General features: G+C 35.1%; 1 pseudogene; it reads left to right on the top strand.

The window, feature by feature from the left end:
- The first annotated feature begins 1,584 nt into the window (after positions 1-1,584).
- Positions 1,585-12,592, top strand: LOC149164761 (expansin-A2-like; annotated as a pseudogene).
- Positions 12,593-15,243: the final 2,651 nt, after the last annotated feature.

Here is a 15,243-nt window from a genome sequence, read left to right as displayed (position 1 = left end):
GGAGCTATATGGCGCTTTTCGAAAAGGTCCTGGGTTAGGTGGAATGCCACAGAAGCTTGGCACGATAACACTATACAGGCAATAATATGACATGGATTGGTCAGGGTGAATGACATGGCAGTGAGATTGGATTCCATGTGAGAACCACATGGGGATCGCATGGGTTCAACATCGCAGCATGGTGATGTGGCAAGAGGTTATTGTCAAAACCTTCAAATGGCCATATTAAACTTAAACTTTAGAAATTTACTAAATTAAAATGTGATCTTAAACAATGCTACTAAACTACTGGTTCTTAAACAATGTTATTAAACATCGTGTTAGCTGAATCGAAGAGCTCCACTATGTAGCAACTCAACTATCTGGGGTCAAGAGAGCAATCCACAACTCGCTTGGTAATACAAAAAGAGAAGCGATTAACCACATTGAAGCTAATATGAAATGGGAGAAGGTAGGTAATTATAGTTGATAATTATAACAAAGATGAAAAGTTGTAAGGTAGATGAAAGAGCCTACTCAACATAGTGCAATTAGAAAGAACACATATTTGTGGTTAAATGATACAATGGAGAGATGAGTGATAGATGGACTATAGAACATTTAATTTGTGAATTTGAGAAGAGAGGGTAACACACAAGATTAGGTTTTGAGACAAATCTCAACACTTTATCTTGTATAAAGAGAAGATTTAGGTGGAATGGAAATCCCAACCATCTATCTATTTTTTCAAAACAAAATTAAAATTATGAAACGCCAATTCCAATATAGAATGCCTATTATCAAATAAGCTTATGTTTAGTTATAAATAATTAACACTAATTGACATTTCTTATATAATTTTCTAATTACCTTATTAAAGTGGAAAACTTAATAATTTTACAACTCATTTTCTTACCACTATCAATTGTGACCTACAAAAATTAAGTAAACAATTAATCTTATCATCACGATCTTTATAAAATATATTTTTATTAATAAACATTATTTACCATTATAAGATAGCTTAACCATACATATTCATCATCATATAAATACATACATATTCACCATCATATAAATACATATATATTTTTACACAACATTATATTATATACTCTCTAACAAAATAAAATAAATATTAGTTATCACAATTCTCTTGGTTGAGAAAAATTCAAAGCATACAAAAGCCCGAAAATAAATAATCACCTTATTTGCGTCTTTACAATGGCATTCAAATTCAAATTATTAGAAAGATTAACCAATTAAATGACCTATAGAAATAATTAAGTAATTAATCTTGTCATCATTATCTTTATGAAATACATCTATATTAATAAACATTATTTACTATTGTGTGATAACTTAACCATTAATATTCACCATCATATAAATACATATCCGTTTTTACACAACATTATATTTACGCTATAAGGTGTTCCCTCTAAAATGAACTCCCCTCTCTGCCCACCTGTCATCCTCGTACGCCATAGGATCCTATGTTAGACGATTGCAAAAGTTTCACCCATTCAATTAGGATGGTTACAAAATGGTTACAAATTCATTTGGGAAACGGTTTGTGCATTGGCCAGCATAACCAATTACAGCATGGTATCTCATTACTTTTGGCATCGCAGTGTCCGCAAAGCGCAGGAGGAGAGCAGTGGCCATAGAGCGCAGGAGGAAAATTGGAGAACTGGAGTTGTGACGCCTGACAAGTACAATGACGCAACTTTCTGGGTGTACATTTCAGACATCAGCGTTTCTGTTTCTTCCAATGCATTTCAAGCTAGAGCTCTGATTAATTGTAGAGGAAGAGTTTTTAACATGCGGTAAAAAGCTAGAGTTTGAATGAGATTTACAGTTTATTTCTATAAATTTTGTGCAGTAACTCCCATTGATTTAGTATGTATTATGCGTTGTTTACCATTTTCATTTGAAGCCGAGATCAGATGAATAAAAAGCATTAAGAAACATCTAACATGGTCTGAGAGAATGTGAATATATTATAATGCCTTCAAGACATATGTATCTCTCCTACCGAAGCACAGAAGCCAAAGCTTTGGGTAGCTTATACCTGTGGAATGGCAACGCTGGTAATGGTAATGCGATAGATAATATCGAATTTGAAGAGACCAAAAGAATATGTGGGTAACCATTCGAGGATGGGGAATGCATATTGAAGACCAGTAATATATTTACGCATCCTTGATTGATTCCTATATCGTTGAAACAGATCAGGGAACAGAAAATCCTTCACTGTGTTCCTCAATCCACCAGTCTTGCTCTCATTAACAAGCCAATCATTCATAGTCGCTTCATCAAACACTGTTGGCTTCTCCAGATCTTCAGTATTCATTTTATGCTCACTTACTATTTCCATTACAATGTAATAAGCTCTTCTAATGATAATAACCTGTGGGTGGAAACTCTGCTCGACATCATATATAACTATTTTATGAGTCACAACACTAGATTTAATTATTTCAATTCCACTGCATTTTTAGATGAAATTGGAAAAACAAATTGTTTACTAAACTATTCAGATTCCTGAGCAAAGTACTATTTTAGTTACAATATAAGTTTCCAGATATAAATGGAAAAACAATTTTTTCGCTAAACCATTCAAATGCCTCACAAAATACTCGATATTTAGAATAACATGGAGAAAATAAAATTATATATAAAAATTTATGTAAACAAGATATTATTAGAATTAGGCATATCTCGGGCATAAAGAAAGGGAAAATATGAAACAAAAGCAAGCGTAATCATTATTAGTCCCTACATTTTAGAACTGCATTATTTTATTGCAAGCTGACTGTTTCCATTGCAAGTTTGATGAACTCTTGTCAAAAGTTTCAACTGTCATTAATTGGGACATACAAACACTAGCAGACTCAAGCCAACAAGTTCAAAGACAAATAAGATTTTTTAGTTACATTGCATTCATTTTTAATCGAAATGCTTTTTCTCATAAATTTTTGGGATGCATGCATTACTTTCTATAATTTTTTAGGTGCAGCAAGGGGAAACTAATTGTTTCTCTATATTTTCATTAAAATAATTAACGATGGTTTTTAATAATGTATTAATGGTGATATAAAGTAAACTCCAAACTGGAATATAATATATTTATATGATAGAGTTATAGTGGATTTTGCTTAGATGCTCTTGGAATTTTCATTTCCTATCTTTTATTAATGGAAATACCGAAAAATTTGTATCTCTCCTACCGAAGCACAGAAGCCAAAGCTTTGGGTAGCTTATACCTGTGGAATGGCAAGGCTGGTAATGATAATGCGATAGACAATATCAGATTTGAAGAGACCAAAAGAATATGCGGGCAACCATTCGAGGATGGAGAATGCGTACTAAAGACTAGTAATATATTTACACATCCTTGACTGATTCCTATATTGTCGAAACAGATCAGGGAACATAAAATCCTTCACTGCATTCCTCAATCCACCAGTCTTGCTCTCATCAACAAGTCGATCATTCATAGTCACTTCATCAAATGCTGCTGGCTTCTCCAGATCTTCAGTATTTGTTTTATGTTCATTTACTATTTCCATTACACTGTAACAAGCTCTTCTAATGATAATAACCTATGGGTGGAAAGTTTTCTTGACATCAGATATAACTATTTTATGAGTCACAACACTAGATTTAATTTTTTCAGTTCCACTGCATCTCTAGATGCATTTGGAAAAACAAATTGTTTACTAAAGTATTCAGATTCCTCATCAAAGTACTATTTTAGTTACAATATAAGTTTCCATATATAACTGGAAAAACAAATTTTTCACTAAACCATTCAAATACCTCACAAAATACTCGATATTCAGAATAACATGGAGAAAATAAAATTGCATATAAAAATTTATGTAAACAAGATATTATTAGAATTAGGGATATCTCAGGCATAAAGAATTGGCAAAGATGAAACAAAAGCAGGTGTAATAATTATTAGTCCCTACATTTTAAAACTGGATTATTTTATTGCAAGCTGACTGTTTCTATTACAAGTTTGATGGACTCTTGTCAAAAGTTTCGACTGTCATTAATTGGGACATACAAACACTAGCTGACTCAAGCCAACGAGTTCAAAGACAAATAGGGTTTTTTAGTTACATTGAATTCATTTTTAATTGAAATGCTTGTTTTCATAAATTTTTGGGATGCATGCATTACTTTCTATAATTTTTTAGGTGCAGCAAGGAGAATTAATTGGTTTTCTATATTTTCATTAAAATAATTAATGATAGTTTTTAATAATGTATTAATGGTGATACAAAGTAAACTCCATACTAGACTATAATATATTTATATGATAGAGTTACAGTGGATTTTGCTCAGATTCTCTTGGAATTTTCATTTCCTATCTTGTATTAATGGAAATACTGAAAAATTAGTATTTCTCCAACAGAAGCACAGAAGCCAAAGCTTTGGGTAGCTTATACCTCTGGAATGGCAAGGCTAGTAATGGTAATGCGATAGATAATATTGGATTTGAAGAGACCAAAATAATATGTGGGCAACCATTCGAGGATGGGGAATGCATACTGAATACCAGTAATATATTTATGCATCTTTGATTGATTCCTATATCGTTGAAACAGATCAGGAAATAGAAAATCCTTCACTGCGTTCCTCAATCCACCAATCTTTCTCTCATCAACAAGCCGATCATTCATAGTCACTCCATCAAATGCTGTTGGCTTCTACAGATCTTCAGTATTCATTTTATGCTCACTTACTATTTCCATTACACTCTAAACAAGATATTATTAGAATTAGGGATATCTCAGGCATAAAGAAAGGGTAAAGATGAAACAGAAGCAGGCGTAATCATTATTAGTCCTTGCATTTTAGAACTGGACTATTTTATTGCAAGATGATTGTTTCCATTACAAGTTTGATGAACTCTTGTCAAAAGTTTCAACTGTCATTAATTGGGACATACAAACACTAGCAGACTCAAGCCAACGAGTTCAAAGACAAACAGGGTTTTTTAGTTACATTGCATTCATTTTTAATCAAAATGCTTGTTTTCATAAATTTTTGGGATGCATGCATTACTTTCTATAATTTTTTAGGTGCAGCAAGGGGTATTAATTGATTCTCTATATTTTCATTAAAATAATTAATGATAGTTTTTAATAATGTATTAATGGTGATATAAAGTAAACTCCATACTGGTTTTTAATAATGTATTAATGGTGATATAAAGTAAACTCCATACTGGAATGTAATATATTTATGTGATAGAGTTAAAGTGGATTTTGCTCAGATGCTCTTGGAATTTTCATTTACTATCTTTTACTAATGGAAATACCGAAAAATTAATCACAGAGGTTCCTTGCAAGCTGGAACAGGTCTTGCTTAAACAAATACAAACTTCGTTCCTGGTGAAACTTCAACAAGATTCAAACCCGGGTAGGAGAACCCAGTACGCCAAAACGCTGAAATTACACCTCAAGCAAGAAGGAGATGCGATCGAACTTAGGATAGGAGGGGAGCCTTACAAGCTTACCCGGATAAAACCCCAAAAGAACAAGCCCCGTAAGGATGAGGTAGAAATCTTCGTGAGGCTTTTCCCTCAACGCATTCAAGAGCCCTTGACAAACTTGCAGAGCATAATTCCAAATATTAGCACACAAAAGAAAACTGAAATCAATTCCTGAGCTAACATTAACAACAACGTTATTTAGAAAATGGGGTAACCTCACCTGGGTAATTTCCCAAGAACTCCCTAACTTGAGCGCGGAGCCCTCAAGCAGCTCATGGAATGATCCAACCATAACAGGAGACATGCTCGCAGCATAAGCACCTCCGCCATGGACTGGAAGCAGAGCCGGCATAAGGAGAAATGGGCAGAATGAGCTACGTAGCTAGACCTGGTAGAGGGTAAAACACTTAGAATATCCCAAATCCATCGGATCAATGACCGATAACCTCCACCGTAGATGAGACAGAGGATCCCGGGGTTCATTAACAGCACCACTGCATGCATTAACATTGCTAGTCCATAGAAGTGTATGACAACAATAACCTTGTAGCGCCAAGCTCGAGATAAGACCTGAAATCTGAGTTAGAGGGGTGGGGCAATAAATCAAAGAGGATAATGACCTGTCCTCCGCTGTACGGAAGATCAAACCATTTACATATTATTAATGAATGAAACTCGGGTCTCGTGTATTATGTGATTCACAACCGGGCATTCAAATTAACAGCTAAGGTTTTGTTGCATAATTACAATGTTTAGTGAATAATTAGAGGGTGAACTTTTATATTTAATTTCCATAAAAAAAATTATCTCAGGTATATTGTATTATTCCTTGTACATAGGGGTGTGACATAGGCATAAAGAAAGGGCAAAGATGAAACAGAAGCAGGCATAATCATTATTAGTCCCTGCATTTTAGAACTGGATTATTTTATTGCAAGCTAACTGTTTCCATTATAAGTTTGATGAACTCTTGTCAAAAGTTTCAACTATCATTAATTGGGACATACAAACACTAGCAGACTCAAGCTAATGAGTTCAAAGACAAATAGGGTTTTTTAGTTACATTGCATTCATTTTTAATCGAAATGCTTGTTTTCATAAATTTTTGGGATGCATGCATTACTTTCTATAATTTTTTAGGTGCAGGAAGGGGAAATTAATTGTTTCTCCATATTTTCATTAAAATAATTAATGATAGTTTTTAATAATGTATTAATGGTCATATAAAGTAAACTCCATATTGGAATAACATCCTAGAGAAGATCCTACAGAACTAGAGAAGACCCCTTTGTGTAAGTCTAATCAAATTACTCAAATTATCAATTTTTTCTGGAAGCATGCAATTAGAATGAATGAATTCCATTTCAAACTCTGAGAGAAGGAGAAGTTCATAATAACAAAGTATATAAAGAAAAAAATGATAATATGCACAGTTAAATATTGGTTCAGATAAACGATGTAATGGAATTCATGGAATTTACAAACTAACATATGCAATGGAATTCATGGAATTTACAAATGAACATATGCTGCAAAATAAAATGAGATGAGACCAATAGGGTTTTTTTAGTTACATTGCATTCATTTTTAATCAAAATGCTTGTTTTCATAGATTTTTGGGATGCATGCATTACTTTCTATAATTTTTTAGGTGTAGGAAAGGGAAATTAATTGTTTCTCTATATTTTCATTAAAATAATTAGTGATAGTTTTTAATAATGTATTAATGGTGATATAAAGTAAACTTCATACTGGAATAACATCCTAGAGAAGATCCTACAGAACTAGAGAATACCCCTTTGTGTAAGTCTAATCAAATTACTCAAATTATCATTTTTTTGGAAGCATGCAATTAGAACGAATGAATTCCATTTCAAATTCTGAGAGAAGGAGAAGTTCATAATAATAATGTACATAAAACAGAAAATGATAGTATGCACTGTTAAATATTGGTTCAGACAACCGATGGAATGCAATTCATGGAATTTACAAATGAACATACGCTGCAAAATAAAATGAGATGAAATAATAATATTTACATTGCTATGCATTTATACTTAAATTTCCACCCCCGACTTACCAAATACTGTCTGTCCATCTTTTAGCTTTTTCATCTCATGACTTAAATTGGATTAAGTTTTAAAATGTTATTTTAATTTATATTTTTAAATATAAATTTCTCATTTATTTAAAAAATAAAATATTTACATTCTTTAATTTATGTCTTACGGTGTTTCCTTTCATTGATACTTATCTCTACATTCATATCACCATCCTAGTGGTTGACACAAATCCAAAGCATACAAAAGCGTAAAAATAAATAAATAATTACCTTATCTACATCTTTATAGTGGCATTGAAATTTAAATTGAATATATATATATATATATATATATATAAATTATGAATTGGAAAATAATTAGAAATTAGAAATTAACCCTTTTTTTTTACTAAAATTATTCTGCATCGATGTCTCGCAATTATTACGTTATGGATGTTGGCAGATACCAAACTCTGGAATTTTGAATGTATAACCTTTTTAAACTAAATTTAAATTTGGATGCCTCGCCATTATTACGTTCCACGTCGGCAGATATCAAACTCTAGAATTTTGAAATTAGAACCTTCTTAAACTAAATTTAAATTTGGAAAAGAAAAAGTTAAAGAAAGAATATGTAGATTTTTGAAAAGAATTCCATTTTGCAAGAGTCTCTCTCAGAGAGAATATTTGGCGAAGTCGTGGAATTATAGAATACCTTGTGCAGAGGACCCCATTGCACATACGAATGCGGCCAATGTTATTCCTTGGGTACGGCAGGATGCCTTAGAAATATCAAGAGTTTCCTTGGGTACGGCAGGATGCCTTAGAAATATCAAGAGTTTCCTTGGGTAAGGCAGGATGCCTTAGAAATATCGAGAGTTTAGGCAATAGGAAGAAACGCAGGTTGTCCACCTCCCCATTCTATATAATGTGGGCACTAATAGCCCAGGAGATGCAACAATATCACTCGCTTTCAAATGATCTCTGGTGGTATTAAAGGCCGTACTCGTAAGGTTTGACAGTGATGGTCAGGCCGCTTGTTCGAGATGAATTTTCCAGAGTTTAATTAATGGTTACAAATTGATCTGTGGAGTACGAGTGTTCACAGTAAATCTACCGATCGAACTAAGTTGTTTTCCTGCCTAATCCGATCCCATCTGATTAGAGAGGATCGAAGTAAGATTTTTCTCATAGTAGTTTTAGATATATAATTTCATACATCATGAAATTCTCCACATTAATAGTAGTTTTACATATATAATTTCATATGTCATGAAATTCTCCACATTAATTGTTATAAAAAAAAAAAGGTAAATTGTAAAGAAAGAAAATGAATTCCTAAACATGCTTCACTTATTTTTCAATGGCCTTTAACTAATTTAAAAGTGTATTAAAAACAGACACGCTATGATCATCCAGGGCATATAACTTGTTATTAAAAAGTATTGAATTTATTGGAGATTTGGATTTGCATAATTTTTAAATTACTTTTATATTTTTTTTTATGATAAACATTTTATGAAACGTATTTAATTTTTTGTTAAAAATATTCAGTTTATGGGTATTTCTTATTTTTTGTTGGCTTAATTTAGTCCTGATTTGAATGTTAAATTACATGGTTTACCTGATACCTCATAACACGACAAGTACAGTAATTTAATTATGAAAAATTTGAATTGATAAATAAATTGTAAGGAAAGAAAATGAATTCCTAAACATGCTTCACTTATTTTTCAATGGACTTTAACTAATTTAAATGTGTAATAAAACCAGACACCCTATGATCATCGAGGGCATATAACTTGTTATTAAAAAGTACTGAATTTATTGGAGATTTGGATTTGCATTTTTATATTTTAATTATTTTGATGATAAACCTTTTATGAATGGGTATTTAAATTTTTGTTAAAAATATTCAATTTATGGGTATTTTTTTTATTGGCTTAATTTAGTCAAATACATGGTTTACTTAATACTTCATAATACGACCAATACACTAATTTAATTAGGAGACATTTAAATTTATCTAATTGTAAAATTTATTTTAAATTTTAATGTTGAGATATTAATAATATTTTCAAAATATTATAAACCATAAAAAAAAACATGTTCTTCACTTTGAAACCACGTCATGGTTATTTAAAAAATTTCGACGTATTTAATGGATTCTGATAGACAAAATGCCCTTCAAATTTTAACCTTTTAAATCTGTATATAAAATAAATTTATGCTAGTTAAAATAAATATAAGTCATAACCTCTTTGGAATTAAGTCCTCTTAAAAATCAAGGCGACATCTAAATTCCCCGTCTTTGTGTTATATTCGGTGGAAGTTTACTTTTAGATTCAGTTGAAATGGTGATAATCTCAAAATGGTAAATTTCATCCATTTAAAAAACACACATACTACTTTACTCCAAACATTGATCAACGGTACATGATTGTAACTCTTGTTACCTCAATTTACCAACCCGAAAGAAGATGGCTACCAGAACCAATTTTAGATTTACGCAAAAGTGAAGGTCATGAAAATCTCTACCAACTTCCATAAGCGATTAAAATTAAACTATCTAATCTCCCAATTACGTAATTGAGGAGAAATTTGCTACTAATACAATATATGCCCGCGCCAAATTAGCGCAGCTATATACGTGATGCATACATGAATTCTATGCAGAAGGAACAATCAGAATCGGGCGCTAATTTGCGTACCCTACTTCCACATTATGAATACAAGACTCCTAAAGTACTCTCTGAGTAATAACCACTTAAAAGCGGGTGATAACAAAATGTAAAACTATCTTCATTCAATAAAAAAGATCGGTAACTATATGTGCACATATTAGATTTCTAAAATAGAAATCATTGAATGAAAGGTAAAATAGAAATCATTGAATGAAAGGTAGATATTGCCTTATCATCTTACTCATACCCATACTCTTTGGCATTTCATTAACAAATCATTGTGTGGTTTTATTTACTTCTTGTATGCATTAAGTTATTTTATTTTTGATGCAAGATATGGTATTCATCTTCATGTATCATTTTTAAATTTTTTTTTTTTTATTTTGTTTTTCTTTTATAAAGGAAATTTGGCACATGTGTGATAAGCTAAATTGTTTTAATTGAAATTTAATGTGATATTTGATCTCTGAAATAAGAGTATCTTTTTGTCTTGTTAATATTTTTTTGTGGAGAAATATTCTATCACACTAGTTAATAATTATCATTACATCATTATTATCCACACTAGTTAATAATTATCATTACATTATTATTATGAGTATAGTGGATTGGATTTCTTATCAAGTTAAAAAATAAGTATCTAGCAACTTAGAAAGATCGGATAGAGATCCATTACAGGTTTAGGTCTTCTGTTCCAGTTTCGTCGGCCAGTAGAGATCATGTTTTGAAGATGTCTTCATCATACATGTATTTAGAACTTCTTGTATTTTTAGCGATAAATTTATAGTTTTCGCTTACTACTTCATTGAAAAAATAAAAAAAACTATGTACAAACAATATAGCTGTTGATAAATAATAACATTTGTACCATAATAAAAAATAAATATATTCTTTTCTACATAAGAATTTATATATATATATAATTTATAAAATAATTCCTGAATTCAAGCGCAGACACGAATAAGCATAAACCTTTCGTTCTCAACCTACTTTTGAGTAGGGAGAAATTATAAGCTTAATCGTTGCCCACCAGCCGTGACGGTTATAGGATGGTCAGACCTTTGAATATAATAAACGCCCTATCGCGGCAAATGAACGTGGCCTCCGGCCACCGTTTGTTTTAACGTGCCACGTACGTCCACCAAATAACTTAACAGCAAATCATATCTCCGCACGTTGCGATGGGTAACGCCATTCGCGGAAGAAAATTTGATCCTTTTGCCACCTCCCAATTATATTAATTGGGAAACCTCAGAGTCCAAGACTCGGTTGTGGATTCAGGCATCACTTCTCACCCCAGATATCAGTTCAGTTGAAGTCTACTTATATTAAGCGACAGTAAAATGGCGCCTTTAACACTGGCCACGATGTTCAGTTTCTTGTGGATAGCTGGCGCGGCTTTTGCACTAGATAGTGGCTGGCAATCTGCACATGGTACGTTTTACGGTGGCAGCGATGCGTCGGGCACAATGGGTAAGTTCATACCTCCACAAAACTCCCGCCCTGTGGACGTCTGGGTGGGCGCAGACACTAATCTCTTTGCAGTTTCAGCTTTAGATTAGTAATTTAATACCATACTTTAGCTAAAGCAAATCGATGGTGAAATTAATTTGACAGGCGGTGCGTGCGGATACGGCAATTTGTATAGCCAAGGATATGGAACGAACACTGCAGCAGCTCTGAGCACGGCGCTTTTCAACAATGGCGTTAGTTGCGGAGCCTGTTACGAAATGAAATGCAACCACCACTCCCACCCTGAGTGGTGTCTACCAGGCACTGTGACAATTACCGCTACTAACCTCTGCCCCCCTAACTCTGCTCTTCCCAACGACAATGGAGGATGGTGCAATCCACCTCTCCAACACTTCGACATGGCTCAGCCTGCGTTTCAACAGATCGCCTTATACAAAAGTGGCATTGTTCCAGTAATCTTCAGAAGGTAATTAATTAATTATTACCCTAATTAGTCTGTCAACAATATATTCCTATTCTTCAATCTTGAGAATTTATTCCCAACTTGACTTTAATTGCGATGAAATGCTGAAGTGCAAGATTAATATATATCCGTGCAGCGTTCCATGCGTGAGGAAGGGTGGAGTTAGATTCACCATTAATGGGCACTCCTACTTCAATTTGGTGCTCATTACCAATGTAGGAGGGGCAGGGGATGTGGAGGCGGTTTCCATCAAAGGTTCCAACACCGGTTGGCAAGCAATGTCCCGCAACTGGGGACAGAATTGGCAGAGCAACTCTTATTTGAATGAGCAGACTCTGTCCTTCCAGGTCACCACCAGCGATGGGAGAACCATCACATCCTATAACGTCGCTCCCGCAAATTGGCAATTCGACCAGGCATTTGAAGGACAGCAATTTTAACCCATTTTCATCTGCATCAAAACTAACCTATCGAAGAGTAACGCAGAAGCAACGAAGCCGACGTGATGGTAGAATATCACACTTTTAAAGTGGTTATTACTCCGATAGTACATAGGCAGTATTCCAAACTAACCAAGGGTATGACGATTACTGCCCACTTCTAATTGTTTCTGCTGTGTAAAATTGATATACACTTCCTCTGTATTGATGCGCTCACTGGTGACGGTGATATATTGTATGAGTGACATGTTTCTCCTAAATTCGGTAAATTGGCGCTTTTATATTTTAATTGTTATCGTTGATAGCAATTATTGGAGATTTTGATGACCTCTACTCAAGCGTTGTCTATATGTATGCAGTGATGGAGTTAATTGATTTTGGTAGCCTTAGGCTCCACTAATTAGTTGAAGCAAAGTGTTTTACGTAATAATATATATTGGGAATGATACACCTTTCGAACTAATTAATTGAAGTAATGAGTTTTACGTAATTATTGGGAACGATACAATCATGTTACCTTTGGTTGATGATCTTCTTAAATTTATATGGAACTTTGACAAATTTATTTCATAGGTCAGTGAAAGCGTTGCACACATTCAAAGCCTCTCCGTTCATCTCGACTCCTGTAACGTCCCGAGGTTCCTACCCGAGGTGCGACGCATTTGGGCGACGAGCGAGCTGGGCGCGCGCGCGGTTAGGAGGCGAGTTGGGCCGTACGACAGTTGTGCAATAGAGGCGCGACACGGGGGTGCGACAAGCTTGCGACCAAACATGCGACAATAATGAAGTGCAATAGAGTATTTATACACCTTAGAGCGTTGTGCGGTTTACTTGGAGGTCGACTCATGATGGAGGGAGGACCGACTCAAGTATGGAGCGTTTGGCGTTGAAGAAGGGTGTGCGCACAAAAGTTGGGTGGTTGGTTGGGCAAGCCCCACCCCCACTTACGATGACTATATATTATGGTGCATTTGGAACAAGAGGTGGTAAAGGCGCATAGCTCATGCGCTCCTCTTGGTTTAGACGCACAAATTGTAGGTCGTACTTGGTGTTGGGTGAAGGTGCGGGCGAAGGTGCGCCCGGTGATCGGTTGAGGCGTGCACGGTGAACGTGTGGCGCCCAGTTTCTGCGAAGGCTTGGCGTGGGTGTCTTGGTGATTCAGGTGAGGGCCCGCCCATTGTGCAAGTGTGCACGAAAGCTTGTTGGTGTGTTGGGTTGTGAATGGAAGTGTGTCTCGGGTGGAGGCGTCCGTGTGTGGCGACTTGGAGGCGCGCCCAAGTTGGTTAAACAACACGATTGTGCGACGAGGTGAACGAAGAGTTGGAGAGTCGTGTGGCGACCGTGCGGAGGTGTCGACGCGCTGGGCAACCGAGTTTGCTGAAGTTGTGAAAATTGACTAAGTGTAAATTTGGGGTTTCCTAAGATTTGACTTGTACATTGTAAAAGTGAAGATTGTATAATATATTGATTCGGGCAAACTCATATTGCAGGGAGTTGCCCCTCCCTTTATACTGTTGTACATTTCTCTTGTATAATGTTGTTGATAATGAATGTGTATGGGTATTCATTGGTATAAAGGAACACATTAATAATACTTGGTTGCAAAACACCAACTAAGTAGGAAAAGTGGAATGTTAGGCGTAGTCCACAAACATAAGTATTGGTGAAAAGAAAGTGTTCAGTGGTGTCGCACCTCGCTATAAGCGGTTGAAAGACTACCGCAGGTGTAGGGGCATGAAAGTTAGTATTATTTCTCGGTTGGAGCTGGTGTTAGAGCAAGGTTGTTCGTGACGAAGTGCAGGTGTGGGTACACTTGGAAGCTTGATAGCTGATGACAGTGGAAGCAGGTACTTGCAGGTGAAGGAAGCTAGTTTCACATACAAGTGGAACAATGGCCAGTTTATGGTTGCAGGGAACTTGGTGAATCTGGTGAATAGTGAAACAGGTTTGGCAGAGGTGAAGCTTAGTGCTTGGGCCAAGCTAAACAACAAGGCATGGCAGGTTTCGAAGAATGTGAAGGGAAGCTCTTGCTTACCTTATACAGGTTGAAGCGGATGAAAGAAGAGAATCCCCGGATTCAAAAGGAACTTGAAGTCTTGGAAAGGAATGTTGAAGACGAACTTCTTCAACTTCGTTAGACAATGGAGCAAGATGAAGTTGCAGATTGTGCTGACAAAGAAGAGGAAGCCGTGATGATTGAAGATGTTGCAGATGTGACAACGATGGAGGATGAACTTGAGGATGATCAAGTTGGACTAGGATCGTGCAGTTTGCAAACATGGATGGATGCGGATACTCACATGGAGGAGCCTCATGATGATGATGAAGTAAGTATTGATACTTGTGTTTCACTTGAGCATTTGGTAGATGAACCGTATGCAGGGAAAGGCAAAATCAGTTTGCCGATGCTGGGGAGGATCTTACCATGGATGTCTATGATGAGACCTTGTATGGAGAAGCAAGGATTGTTGACCATTGCAGGACTTGTTGGGGTTGTTTGTGACCTTATGGTAGAAGGTACAAGGGTCTATGACAAGGGAGGAACATGATGATCGTTGTGGAGGATTGGGTCATGCTTTAGCCACATTGGCTAAGTGCCCGACATGACTCATGGAAAGATTGAGGAGGGCACACTCTTGAGGTATGATGAT

This window comes from Pinus tabuliformis, chromosome 5_1, assembly GCF_031772625.1.
Source record: "Pinus tabuliformis cultivar Carrire ecotype Pingquan chromosome 5_1, CPIR1, whole genome shotgun sequence".
NCBI classification, from domain to species: Eukaryota; Viridiplantae; Streptophyta; class Pinopsida; order Pinales; family Pinaceae; genus Pinus; species Pinus tabuliformis.
Note: the sequence above shows the minus strand (reverse complement) of the source record. Positions and strands in the feature narration are given on the sequence as shown.